At 49.4% G+C, this 12,615-nt stretch overlaps 1 protein-coding gene across 3 annotated transcripts in view; it reads right to left on the bottom strand.

Annotated features, from left to right (window-relative positions):
• Positions 1–10,199, bottom strand: part of LOC140492537 (guanine nucleotide-binding protein G(I)/G(S)/G(T) subunit beta-2) — a 186,905-nt gene extending 176,706 nt beyond the window's left edge. For 2 of the 3 annotated variants that reach the window (XM_072591472.1, XM_072591475.1), the window contains exon 1: positions 10,045–10,199. The gene's annotated coding sequence lies outside the window, so the exon portion shown is untranslated. The remainder of the gene's footprint in view (positions 1–10,044) is intronic. The other variant, XM_072591471.1, reaches the window with a different exon arrangement.
• Positions 10,200–12,615: the final 2,416 nt, after the last annotated feature.

Genomic DNA, 12,615 nt, shown 5'->3' with positions numbered 1-12,615 from the left:
CCTGTCTCAGTGGGACAAAGTTATCCAACACTCGCAACAGTGCTCTTTAAACAGCCTCCACATTTCTGTTGTACATTTCCCTTAAGGTTTGACCAGCCTGCCTTAGAAAACGGCTTCAGAGTGGAACTCAGTGCCAGCAGCCTCAGACTGAACTTACAGTCCACCCCAGAACCAATGTATGGGCAGGAAAGATAGAGTTAAGCTTTTTTCGCAGGGGGAAGGATTCAATAACGAGAGGTCACACCTTCAAGGTGAGGGGTGAGAGGTTTGAGGAGGATACATGCGGCAAGTACCAAAGGGTAACTAGGGAGAGAATAGGGCCCCTCAAAGATCAGCAAGGCGGCCTTTGTGTGGAGCCACAGAAAATGGGGGAGATACTAAATGAATATGTTGCATCAGTATTTACTGTGGAAAAGGATATGGAAGATATAGACTGTAGGGAAATAGATGGTGACATCTTGCAAAATGTCCAGATTACAGAGGAGGAAGTGCTGGATATCTTGAAACAGTTAAAGGTGGATAAATCCCCAGGACCTGATCAGGTGTACCCGAGAACTCTTTGGGAAGCTAGAGAAGTGATTGCTGGACCTCTTGCTGAGGTATTTGTATCATCGATAGTCACAGGTGAGGTGCTGGAAGACTGGAGGTTGGCTAATGTGGTGTCACTGTTTAAGAAGGGTTGTAAGGACAAGACAGGGAACTATAGACCGGTGAGCCTGACCTCAGTGGTGGGCAAGTTGTTGGAGGGAATCCAGAAGGACAGGATGTACATGTATTTGGAAAGGCAACAACTGATTCGGGATAGTCAACCTGGCTTTGTGCATGGGAAATCATGTCTCACAAACTTTTGAAGAAGTAACAAAGAAGGTTGATGAGGGCAGAGCAGTAGATGTGATCTATATGGACTTCAGTAAGGTGTTTGACAAGGTTCCCCATGGGAGACTGATTAGCAAGGTTAGATCTCATGAATACAGGGAGAACTAGCCATTTGGATACAGAACTGGCTCAAAGATAGAAGACAGAGGGTGGTGGTGGAGGGTTGTTTTTCAGACTGGGGGCCTGTGAACAGTGGAGTGCCACAAGGATCGGTGCTGGGTCCTCTACTTTTTTGTCATTTACATAAATGATTTGGATGCGAGCATAAGAGGTCCAGTTAGTAAGTTTGCAAATGACACCAAAATTGGAGGTGTAGTGGACAGCGAAGAGGGTTACCTCAGATTACAACAGGATCTGGACCAGATGGGCCAATGGGCTGAGAAGTGGCAGATGGAGTTTAATTCAGATAAATGCGAGGTGCTGTATTTTGGGAAAGCAAATCTTAGCAGGACTTATACACTTAATGGTAAGGTCCTAGGGAGTGTTGCTGAACAAAGAGACCTTGGAGTGCAGGTTCATAGCTCCTTGAAAGTGGAGTCATTTGGTATGCTGTCCTTTATTGGTCAGAGTATTGAGTACAGGAGTTGGGAGGTCATGTTGCGACTGTACAGGACATTAGTTAGGCCACTGTTGGAATATTGTGTGCAATTCTGGTCTCCTTCCTATCAGAAAGTTGTGAAACTTGAAAGGGTTCAGAAAAGATTTACAAGGATGTTGCCAGGGTTGGAGGATTTGAGCTACAGGGAGAGGCTGAACAGGCTGGGGCTGTTTTCCCTGGAGCGTCAGAGGCTGAGGGGTGACCTTATAGAGGTTTACAAAATTATGAGGCGCATGGATAGGATAAGTAGACAAAGTCTTTTCCCTGGGGTCGGGGAGTCCAGAACTAGAGGTTATAGGTTTAAGGTAAGAGGGGAAAGATATAGAGATGTACGGGGCAACATTTTCACGCAGAGGGTGGTACGTGTATGGAATCAGCTGCCAGAGGATGTGGTGGAGGTTGGTACAATTACAACATTTAAGAGGCATTTGGATGGGTACATGAATAGGAAGGGTTTGGAGGGATATGGGCCGGGTGCTGGCAGGTGGGACTAGATTGGGTTGGGATATCTGGTCGGCATGGACGGGTTGGACCAAAGGGTCTGTTTCCATGCTGTACATCTCTATGACTCTATGACAATGACTCTAAAGTACTTTACACAGAGGGTGGTAGGTGCCTGGAGCACATCACCAGCAGAGGTGGTAGAGGCAGGCATGGGAGATTCATTTAAGATGCGTGTGGACAGATGCATGAGGAGGTGGGGAGCAGAGGGATCCAGATGCTTAAGAATTGGGCGACAGGTTCAGACAGTACATTTGGATCGGCTCAGGCTTGGAGGGCCGAAGGGCCTGTTCCTGGGCTGTCAATTTTCTTATTTCTTTGTTGTACATACATCGGGCGGAATCCTCAGGGGGAGCAGATAGTTACCAACCCAAGCTTTCCGCGCGTTTCAGCTGAAATGAGAGGATCTCGCTCAAACTTTCTGGAATTCCAGATCTTCATCCTTCCCATTGCACTGGATGCCTTCACCTCATCTCAGCCACAATGAGGTGGCACCTAAAGAGCAGCAACTCCTGAGTTTGAGGGCCCGGAGAAGGCGAGGCAGTGGGGGGGGGAGAGGTCGTTGGCTCAGGACTCTCTTTTGTCCTTTTTATTCTTAAACTATCCAAAATGGTCCAAGCTTTTCACCATTTCTTACTCACTGCAAAATGCAAGTGACAATAAATAACTCATCCATTCTCTCGTTCTCTTGACCAGAGTAATGTCCGAGCTACATTTTCAGGTCATCATTTGGAGTCACTTCACTCAACCTCACGATGTTGCACAAAGCAATGCGTCTATCTGGCAATTCACCTTCACGTGACGCTCTCCTTCTGCAGTCACGCACCGTGTATCACCTTTAGACCTGTAGGCTCCAGCTTGTTCGTCGGAACCATTGTCTGACATTTTTCCCAGCAGCCATCTTCACTGGCTTCGTCCCAACTGAAAAACATGTGCGCCAAATGATTCAGCTTCTTACATTTCAAGCCTTGCTTTCCACGTGCTTTGTTGTCTTTTGAGTCATGTCCTCTGCAACATTTATATCCTATCCTTTGGCCTTGGTCTTTCTGCAAATATCTTCTTTCTTTCTCTGATTCTTTACTCTCAATTGGCCTTCAATGAATCTCAGCACCATGGAAAGTCTCCTCTTTTCCCACGATGCATTCCAGCTGAGGTTCGACAATCTCAGAGCCTCAGCACATGTCTACAGCTTTTCCAGAGAGTAGGCCTCTCCTCCCTCAGAAGATGTGCTCTCACAACAGGATCTCTGATGCCTGAGAAATTCCTATCTTTGATGAGGTCATCTCCCAGCTCAGAATTCAGCTGGAAGCATCAGTGCAGTCACAGCCTGATCAACAGTCTGCCCTTTTCTTTTGAGCTCTGATATATTCAGCTTTAATACGAGGTTCAAAGTGTTTGTGGATGTAGGTTTGCTCACTAAGCTGGAAGGTTCATTTTCCTACGTTTCGTCACTATACTACGTAAAATCTTCAGTGAGCCTCCGGATGAAGCTCTGCTGATGTTTCCTGTTTTCGATTTATACCTTTGGGTTCTTTGGGTTGGTGATGTCATTTCCTATGGTGATGTCATTTCCTGTTCTTTTTCTCAGGGGGTCGTAAATGGGATCCAAGTCAATGTGTTTGTTGATAGGGTTCCAGTTGGGATGCCATGCTTCTAGGAATTCTCGTGTGTGTCTCTGTTTGGCTTGTCCTAGGATGGATGTGTTGTCCCAGTCAAAGTGGTGTCCTTCCTTATCTGTATGTGAGGATACTAGTGAGAGAGGGTCATATCGTTTTGTGGCTAGTTGGTGTTCTTGTATCCTGGTGGCTGGTTTTCTGGCTGTTTGTCCAATGTAGTGTTTGTTCCAGTCCTTGCACGGTATTTTGTAGATGACATCAGTTTTGCTTGTTGTCTGTATAGGGTCTTTCAAGTTCATTAGCTGGTATTTTAGTGTGTTGGGGTGGGGGAGGATACACTCTTGTCTATGGTCTCCTTTCTTGTCTACATTAGCAGAGTGGAAAATCCACAGCCATTTTGACTCATCTAATCATTCAAAGCTGCGGGCTGACTTTTAAGATAAATTTGCCTTTCCCTCTGGGCAGCCCGGTGGCTCAGTGGTTAGCACTGCTGCCTCCTGGTGCCAGGGTCCCAGGTTCGATTCCAGCCTCGGGCGACTGTCTGTGTGGAGTTTGCACATTCCCCCCCGTGTCTGTGTGGATTTCCTCCGGGTGCTCCGGTTTCCTCCCACAATCCAAACACCTGTAGGTCAGGGTGGATTGGCCGTGCTAAATTGCCTGAAGTGTTAGGTGCATTAGTCAGAGGGAAATGGGACTGGGTGGGTTACTCTTTGGAGGGCTGGTGTGGACTTGTTGGGCTGAAGGGCCTGTTTCTGTGCTGTAGGAAAATCTAATATAATACATTAGTTTTGCTTGTTGTCTGTATAGGGTCTTTCAAGTTCATTAGCTGGTATTTTAGTGTGTTGCTGGGTTTGTGGGCTACCATGATGCCAAGGGGGCTGAGTAGTCTGGCAGTCATTTCCGAGATATCTATGATGTCGGGGAGAGTGAGCAGGGTTTCTGGACGTGTTTTGTCTGCTTGCTTGGGTCTGTGTTGATTTTGTCCGGGTACTCCGGTTTCCTCCCACAGTCCAAAATTGTGCGGATTAGGCTGCTCAATTATCCCATAGTGTCCAGGGATGTGTAGGTTAGGGTGGATTGGCTGTGCTAAATTACCCATAGTGCCCAGGGATGTGCAGGCTAAGGTGGATTGGCCGTGCTAAATTACCCATAGTGCCCAGGGATGTGCAGGTTAGGGTGGATTGGCCATGCTAAATTACCCATAGTGCCCAGGGATGTGCAGGTGAGGTGGAGTTAGCCATGGGAAATGTAGGGTTACAGGGTAGGGAGGTGGGATGTTCTTCAGAGGGCTAGTGTGGAATCAATGGGTTTTCAATGGGTGGCATGGTGGTTAGCACTGCTGCCTCACAACACCAGAGACCCGGGTTCGATTCCCACCTCGGGCAACTGTCTGTGTGGAGTTTGCACATTCTCCCCGTGTCTGTGTGGGTTTCCTCCGGGTGCTCCGGTTTCCTCCCACAGTCCAAAGATGTGCAGGTCAGGTGAATTGGCCATACTAAATTGCCCCTAGTGTTAGGTAAGGGGTAGATGTAGGGGTACGGGTGGGTTGCGCTTCGGCGGGGCGGTGTGGACTTGTTGGGCCGAAGGGCCTGTTTCCACACTGTAAGTAATCTAATCTAATCTAATCTAATCTAATGGTTTTAAAAATGTGTTGCTGGAAAAGCGCAGCAGGTCAGGCAGCATCAAAGGAGAAGGAGAATCAATGTTTCGGGCATAAGCCCTTCTTCAGGAAAATAATCTAATCTAATGGCCTGCTCCCACACAGTAAGGATTCTTGTGAATCGCATTTCAGCCGTTGACTGGGTCTTTTTAAAGCAGCAATGCTGTTAAAGTAGTAATCTCACTTCCCTGAATCTTTTATCCTTTCCTTACTAGTCTTCAAGATTTCTCATTCATGGGTTCAGGTCTGCAATGCTGCCACCATGTGGTAATTTCCTGTAGATCACTCCTGGTACCTGATTGGTACTTGCCACTGGGTCAGAGTTTTTGGGTGTAACTTGCTGCCACAATCCTCCTTTTCCTTTGATTTATCCTGGACCCATCTAGGTCGGAGAAAGTGAGGACTGCAGATGCTGGAGATCCGAGCTGAAAATGTGGTGCTGGAAAAGCGCAGCAGGTCAGGCAGCATCCAAGGAGCAGGAGAATCAACGTTTCGGGCATCAGCCCTTCTTCAGGAATGAGGACAGTGTGCCAAGCAGGCTGAGATAAAAGGGAGGGAGGAGGGACTTGGGGGAGGGGCGTTGGGAATGCGATAGGTGGAAGGAGGTTAAGGTGAGGGTGATATGCCAGAGTGTGTGGGGGGGGGGGGGGGGAGCGGAGAGGTCAGGAAGAAGATTGCAGGTTAGGAAGGTGGTGCTGAGTTCGAGGGTTGGGACTGAGACAAGGTGGGGGGAGGGGAAATGACGAAATTGGAGAAATCTGAGCGGTTGGAGGGTTCCTCAGCGGAAGATGAGGCGTTCTTCCTCCAGCCGTCGTGTTGCCATGGTCTGGCGATGGAGGAGTCCAAGGACCTGCATGTCCTTGGCGGAGTGGGAGGGGGAGTTGAAGTGTTGAGCCACGGGGTGGTTGGGTTGGTTGGTCCAGGTGTCCCAGAGGTGTTCTCTAGTTAGTGTTGGAGGATATATCATTGCCACGTATCCACACGCAAGGCACTGTTCTTTGAGAATCAGTAGGTTGACAGAATAATTTCATTAAATACAATGTCCTAAGACTGCAGGTCCAGATACATCATGTTCCTCCAAGATCTCCAGTATAACTCCGAGTCTCTACCCACAGACTGTGTGTAACATCGGGAAGGAATGTTGTGACAATGCTGTGGCTTTAAGAGGTTGTTTCTTCACTGTTTTGTTTTAAAAGAGAGTTTTTAAGACAGAGGTTAAGAGCTGTCTGGTTGGAAATCCAACAAACAGCTTGTGAGGCCTACATTTTTCTTTAAGTTGGAACAATAGAAGTAACCTGGCTGGGTGGGGTCAAGCTCCCAGAGAACCAGGATTTTTAGCTTTAGCTTTTGGCTGTTGGGGTCTTGAAGAAGTGGAAATTATTTTTTTTTCCTCTCTCTCAGTTACAGCCAAAGAGCTGGAGGGGTGAGAGAGGAGGAGTTCTCTGTTTCACACGCAATTGCTATACCAGGTAATACATCTTCTGAATTTGTCTTTTGCCAAGGGTATGTCTGTGGGATGTTACCATAATTAATTTGTAATAGTTACTGTGTCTATTATTCGATTACATTTTCCAATAGAGTTACGTCATTCCAATTCAATCTTCCCTTTGTTGTATTTTAACGATAGTGGATGGATATCACGTATTTTGCTTTAAATCTGGTAGCCTGACCAATTGCAGCTGGAACGCAAAATCTTGCATTTACCTTTAAAATAAGCAAAAGTTTGAGTCGAGACTATCTTCTGAATAGTTTGGGGGGGGGGGGGGGGGGGGTTTGGTCTAGTCCATAACAGAGTGCAGGCAATTAACATGAACATTAACCCCTTCAGACCCACTACCCGAGACAACATCTCCCAGGCCACAGAGTGCAGTTAGATACAGGCAAAACATAGAAGAAAGGAGCAAGGCCATTCGGCCCTTCAAAGCTGCTCTGCCTTTCGATATGATCATCGCTGATCATCCAAATCAGTTCCCTATTCCCACTTTGTTCCCTTTTGCTTGAATGATTATTCCTAACTCCTTCTTCAACATGATATAGAAACAGAGAGTAATGCTTCCTCTACACTTTTAAACAAAAAGTAAATGTTATTCTACACTGTCCCCCATCAAACACTCCCAGGACAGGGACAGCACGGGGTTAGATACAGAGTAAAGCTCCCCCTACACTGTCCCCCATCAAACACTCCCAGGGACAGTTACAGCACGGGGTTAGATACAGAGTAAAGCTCCCTCTACACCGTCCCCCATCAAACACTCCCCAGGACAGGGTCAGCACAGGGTTAGATACAGAGTAAAGCTCCCTCTACACCGTCCCCCATCAAACACTCCCCAGGACAGGGACAGCATGAGGTCAGATACACTGTAAAGCTGCCCCTACACTGTATCCAATTAAAATGGAACATGTTATCTGATCTATAAGACTAACAGAAAATGCTTGAGAAACTCAGCAGGTTTGGCAGTTTCTGTGGGGAGAGAAACAGAGTTAATAATGCTGCTAAGTACTGCTTAATTTTACACGTATTTAATGAAAATACAGTAAAATGTGTCTACGTCACCACAAGCCAGCACCATTTTAATTACATTCATTATAAAAAGAAATCAATCATCCCAAAGTTAGGACAACTTACATTTCCAGTTCCACACACACAGTGTCTTGATTTCCCAGGTGGCCATGGGATTCTGCCACTAAACTGTTCCCTGAGGATGCAATACCGAGGGGAGGTAGCACACTGAGGCAGCCCTGTCTGACCAGGCCGAGAACATTATCTCTGCCAAAGGCGCCTCACCGCTGCTGACCAAAACCAGGAAACTGTCCCAAATCTGAATGTCCGAGAACCAAAATGACCATCCAAATTAACTCCACTCGGCCACGCTCTGAATCAGAGCTCTATCTCTCATTTCCAACCATCACCACTCCCTTTACTTTCTGTTCTGTGTTCTCTATTCTCCCTTGGCATCTCACCCTCACCAGGACAGGGACAGCACGGGGTTGGGTACAGAGTAAAGCTCCCTCTACACTGTCCCCATCAAACACTCCCAGGACATGGACAGCACGGGGTTAGATACAGAGTAAAGCTCCCTCTACACCATCCCCCCATCAAACACTCCCAGGACAGGGACAGCATGGGGTTGGATACAGAGTAAAGCTCTCGCTACACTATCCCCCCCATCAAACACTCCCAGCACATGGACAGCACGGGGTTAGATACAGAGTCCCTTCTCCTTTCTTAACTGTATAAAACCCATCATTTTTCCACCTCTCTCTTCAGCCCAAAGAAGTTTCCCCTCTCCACAGGTGCCATCAGACTCTGCACCGTCCGTCTGTCATTCCAGGCTCGATCAAGATGGAGAGACACTGTCCTCCCGGCGGTCGCGTTTCCCAAAAACGCGGGCCAGCCCAGAGAGCTCATTGCAGCCAATGAAACACTTCTCCAAGTGGTGTTGCCGTGGGAGATGCCGCTGTCCATGCGAAGCGAGATCCTGCTAACAGCCATGAGCTCAGCGAGCCGTGGCACTGTTAACCTGGGTTCAATTCCTGCCTCAGGCGACTGTCTGTGTGGAATGTGTGCGTTCTCCCCGTGTCTGTGTGGGTTTCCTCCAGGTGCTCCAGCTTCCTCCCACAGGCCAAATATATGTAGTTAGGGTGGGATTGTCCGTGCTAAATTGTCCCATAGAGTTCCGGGATGTGCAGGTTAGGGTGGATTGTCCGTGCTAAATTGTCCCATAGTGCCCAGGGATGTGCAGGTTAAGGTGGATTGGCTGTGCTAAATTGTCCCATAGTGCCCAGGGATGTGCAGGCTAGGGTGGATTGGCCGTGCTAAATTGTCCCATAGTGCCCAGGGATGTGCAGGCTAGGGTGGATTGGCTATGCTAGATTACCCCATAGTGTTCAGGGATGTGCAGACTAGGAGGGTTAGCCAGCAAAATGCAGGTTTACAGAGATGGGTTGAGTCTGGGCCCGAAGCTCTTCGGAGGGTTTGTGTGGACTGGATGGGCCGAATAGCTTGCTTCCATTCCAATAGGGATTCTATTCTATCCTATTATAATTGGATAATCGAGGATAGCTCCAGGGTACCCCTGGGGGCGGAGGAGGGTTGGGGGAAAAATCTTTCATCCCTTCCCTCATCGACACCTTTCTCTGCCAAATAGTGACAGTGGGATCATTCGGTGGGGGTCCAGTCTGAAATGTGGCAGCTCTAACAGCGCAGCAGTGGAGTGGTGTGGTGTGGTGTGGTGGGGTGGGGTGGGTCAAATACCTTCAGGTACTGGGGCTTGAACTGACCACCTCCTCCCTCGAGGGGCGAGCGTGAGAGACTGGGGTAAACAGTTATCCACACGCACTCTTCAGGCTTGGCAATGATGCCCCCCCCGCCCCCTCTTGTGCTCGGCCTCCACACCTTCCCTGACACACGCAGGAAGCACAGTATCATGTAAACGGGACGTGAACACAGAATCAGAAGCCAGCTGGGTAGTGAGCCCATCACAAATCGGACAGCGTACCGCTCAAGCTGTGTCGGCTGCCAGTCGAAGGGGAGCTCACACCCTCCCTGCCTCCACTCTCCATCCACCACCCTGATCCCAAACAGTTTCTTCCAGTCTTAACATCGACCTGACATCCCGACGAACAAAACCATCCCCTGTCAGTTCCAAAGAATTAAGGCTAACGTTCACCAAAAGGACACACAGTGCATCTCAAACAGAAGCATTCAGATTCATACAAAGGTGTATTTTCTCTTTTGCGAAAAATAAACATTCTAATGAAAGGATTTCAATCATGTTAATTGGACAGATTACCTTTATTGCTGGAAGCTTGTTTCTGTTGTGGAGGAGATTTCCTTTATTCCTTTTTTAAAATTATGTATGATCTCTGAAGATGGATGCCTCTCTTTCTGTGTTCATAAATTATAGGTTACCTCTGCTCAGTCCCACTGCCTTCCCTTGGATCTGGGGGAGAATGAGCCCTGGCCAGCCTCCCCTGGAACGCCCACACCCTTTGATTGGGGGAGGCCCAGCTATCCATCAGAGTGGTCAACAGCCACAGAAGCCAATCAGAACCCTGCATTTGGGGCAACCAATCAGCTGCTGGGAGTAGGCGTGTCTTAGTTTCCACTTCCCCACCCCCCCCTCCAAACAGCTGTCATGACACTTTCAATCCATCTGGGGGCGCAAGCAAACCAAGTGGATGATTGGCACAGAAGGTGAGGGGGTGGGGGAAGCCATTTGGCCCATCATGTCCTTGGAGAGGGGGTAGGATCATGCAGTCGCTCTTGACCCTGCTCTTCCACTCCGCCCTGCTGCAAATGTTTATCTCGATCCCTTCCAAGTGTTATCACTGAATCTGCCTGGACCACCCTGTTCATGTATGGACTGTGGACTGCATTCACTCTCCCTCCAACCTCCCCCCACCCACCCCCCCAATCCTGCCTCTTTCTCATCAGCCTCTCTTGGACTCACAGTGGACACAGGTAGTCCTCTGAAGCAGCAGTGATAGCGATCAGACGCACTGGTAAAACAGCCAGCAACTCTGGCCAATTCGCAAAGCAAGTTGACTTGAGGCCTGGTTTAAGAGGCCTGTGATCTCATGGTCCTCGTGCGCAGCTGACAAACAGAGCTGACCTCACCGCCGGCACAAAACCAAGCTCAACCACTTGGCATTCTTGCTGTCCGCACCCCAGTATCAAGGTAGCCAACATAGCATTTTCCCATTAAGGCACGTCTCCCATGCGTGTTGGCACTCATAAAGCAATGGTATCTCTGTTGGCTCACACAGGACGCAGGACAGTCATATTCCTCCTAGGACTTTTCTGTCTGTTAGTCAGTAAGACACCCAAAGCGCAGCTTCAACCATGCCAAGGACTGAGCTGAAAAATGTGTTGCTGGAAAAGCGCAGCAGGGCAGGCAGCATCCAAGGAGCAGGAGAATCGACGTTTCGGGTATAAGCCCTTCTTCAGGAATGAGGAGGGTGTGCCAAGCAGGCTAAGATAAAAGGTAGGGAGGAGGGACTTGGGGGCAGGCGTTGGGAATGCGATAGGTGGAAGGAGGTTAAGGTGAGGGTGATAGGCCGGAGAGAGGGTGGGGGTGGAGAGGTCAGGAAGAAGATTGCAGGTCAAGAAAGCGGTGCTGAGTCTGAGGGTGGGGACTGAGATAAGGTGGGGGGAGGGGAAATGAGAAAGCTGGAGAAATCTGAGTTCATCCCTTGTGGTTGGAGGGTTCCTAGGCGGAAGATGAGGCGCTCTTCCTCCAGACGTCGTGTTACCATGGTCTGGCGATGGAGGAGGCCAAGGACCTGCATGACTTTGGCGGAGTGGGAGGGGGAGTTAAAGTGTTCAGTCATGGGGCAGTTGGGTTGGTTGGTCCGGGTGTCCCAGAGGTGTTCTCTGAAATGTTCTACAAGTAGGCGGCCTGTCTCCCCAATGTAGAGGAGACCACATCGGGTGCAGCGGATGCAGTAAATGATGTGTGTGGAGGTGCAGGTGAATTTGTGGCGGATATGGAAGTGTCCCTTGGGGCCTTGGAGGGAAGTGAGGGGGGAGGTGTGGGCGCAAGTTTTGCATTTCTTGCGGTTGCAGGGGAAGGTGCCGGGAGTGGAGGTTGGGTTGGTGGGGGGTGTGGACCTGACGAGGGAGTCATGGAGGGAGTGGTCTTTTCGGAACGCTGATAGGGGAGGAGAGGGAAGTATGTCCCTGGTGGTGGGGTCTGTTTGAAGGTGGCAGAAATGAGCAGAGATGTATATGGAGGTTGGTGGGATGGTAGGTGAGGACCAGTGGGGTTCTGTCCTGGTGGCGATTGGAGGGGCGGGGTTCAAGGGCGGAGGAGCGGGAAGTGGAAGAGATGCGGTGGAGAGCATCGTCGATCACGTCTGAGGGGAAATTACGGTCTTTGAAGAAGGAGGCCATCTGGGTTGTACGGTATTGGAACTGGTCCTCCTGGGAGCAGATGCGGCAGAGACGAAGGAATTGGGAATATGGGATGGCGTTTTTACAGGGGGCAGGGTGGGAGGAGGTGCAGTCTAGGTAGCTGTGGGAGTCGGCCGGTTTATAGTAAACATCCGTGTTGATTCGGTCGCCTGAGATAGAAATGGAAAGGTCTAGGAAGGGGAGGGAGGAGTCTGAGACGGTCCAGGGGAATTTGAGGTCGGGGTGGAAGGTGTTGGTAAAGTGGATGAACTGTTCAACCTCCTCTTGGGAGCACGAGGTAGCGCCGATACAGTCATCAATGTAGTGGAGGAAAAGGTGGGGGGTGGGGCCAGTGTAGCTGCGGAAGATGGACTGTTCCACATATCCTACGAAGAGGCAGGGCATAGCTGGGGCCCATGTGGGTGCCCATGGCTACTCCTTTGGTTTGGAGGAATTGGGAGGATTGGAA

Source organism: Chiloscyllium punctatum, chromosome 21, assembly GCF_047496795.1.
Source record: "Chiloscyllium punctatum isolate Juve2018m chromosome 21, sChiPun1.3, whole genome shotgun sequence".
NCBI classification, from domain to species: domain Eukaryota; kingdom Metazoa; phylum Chordata; class Chondrichthyes; order Orectolobiformes; family Hemiscylliidae; genus Chiloscyllium; species Chiloscyllium punctatum.
Note: the sequence above shows the minus strand (reverse complement) of the source record. Positions and strands in the feature narration are given on the sequence as shown.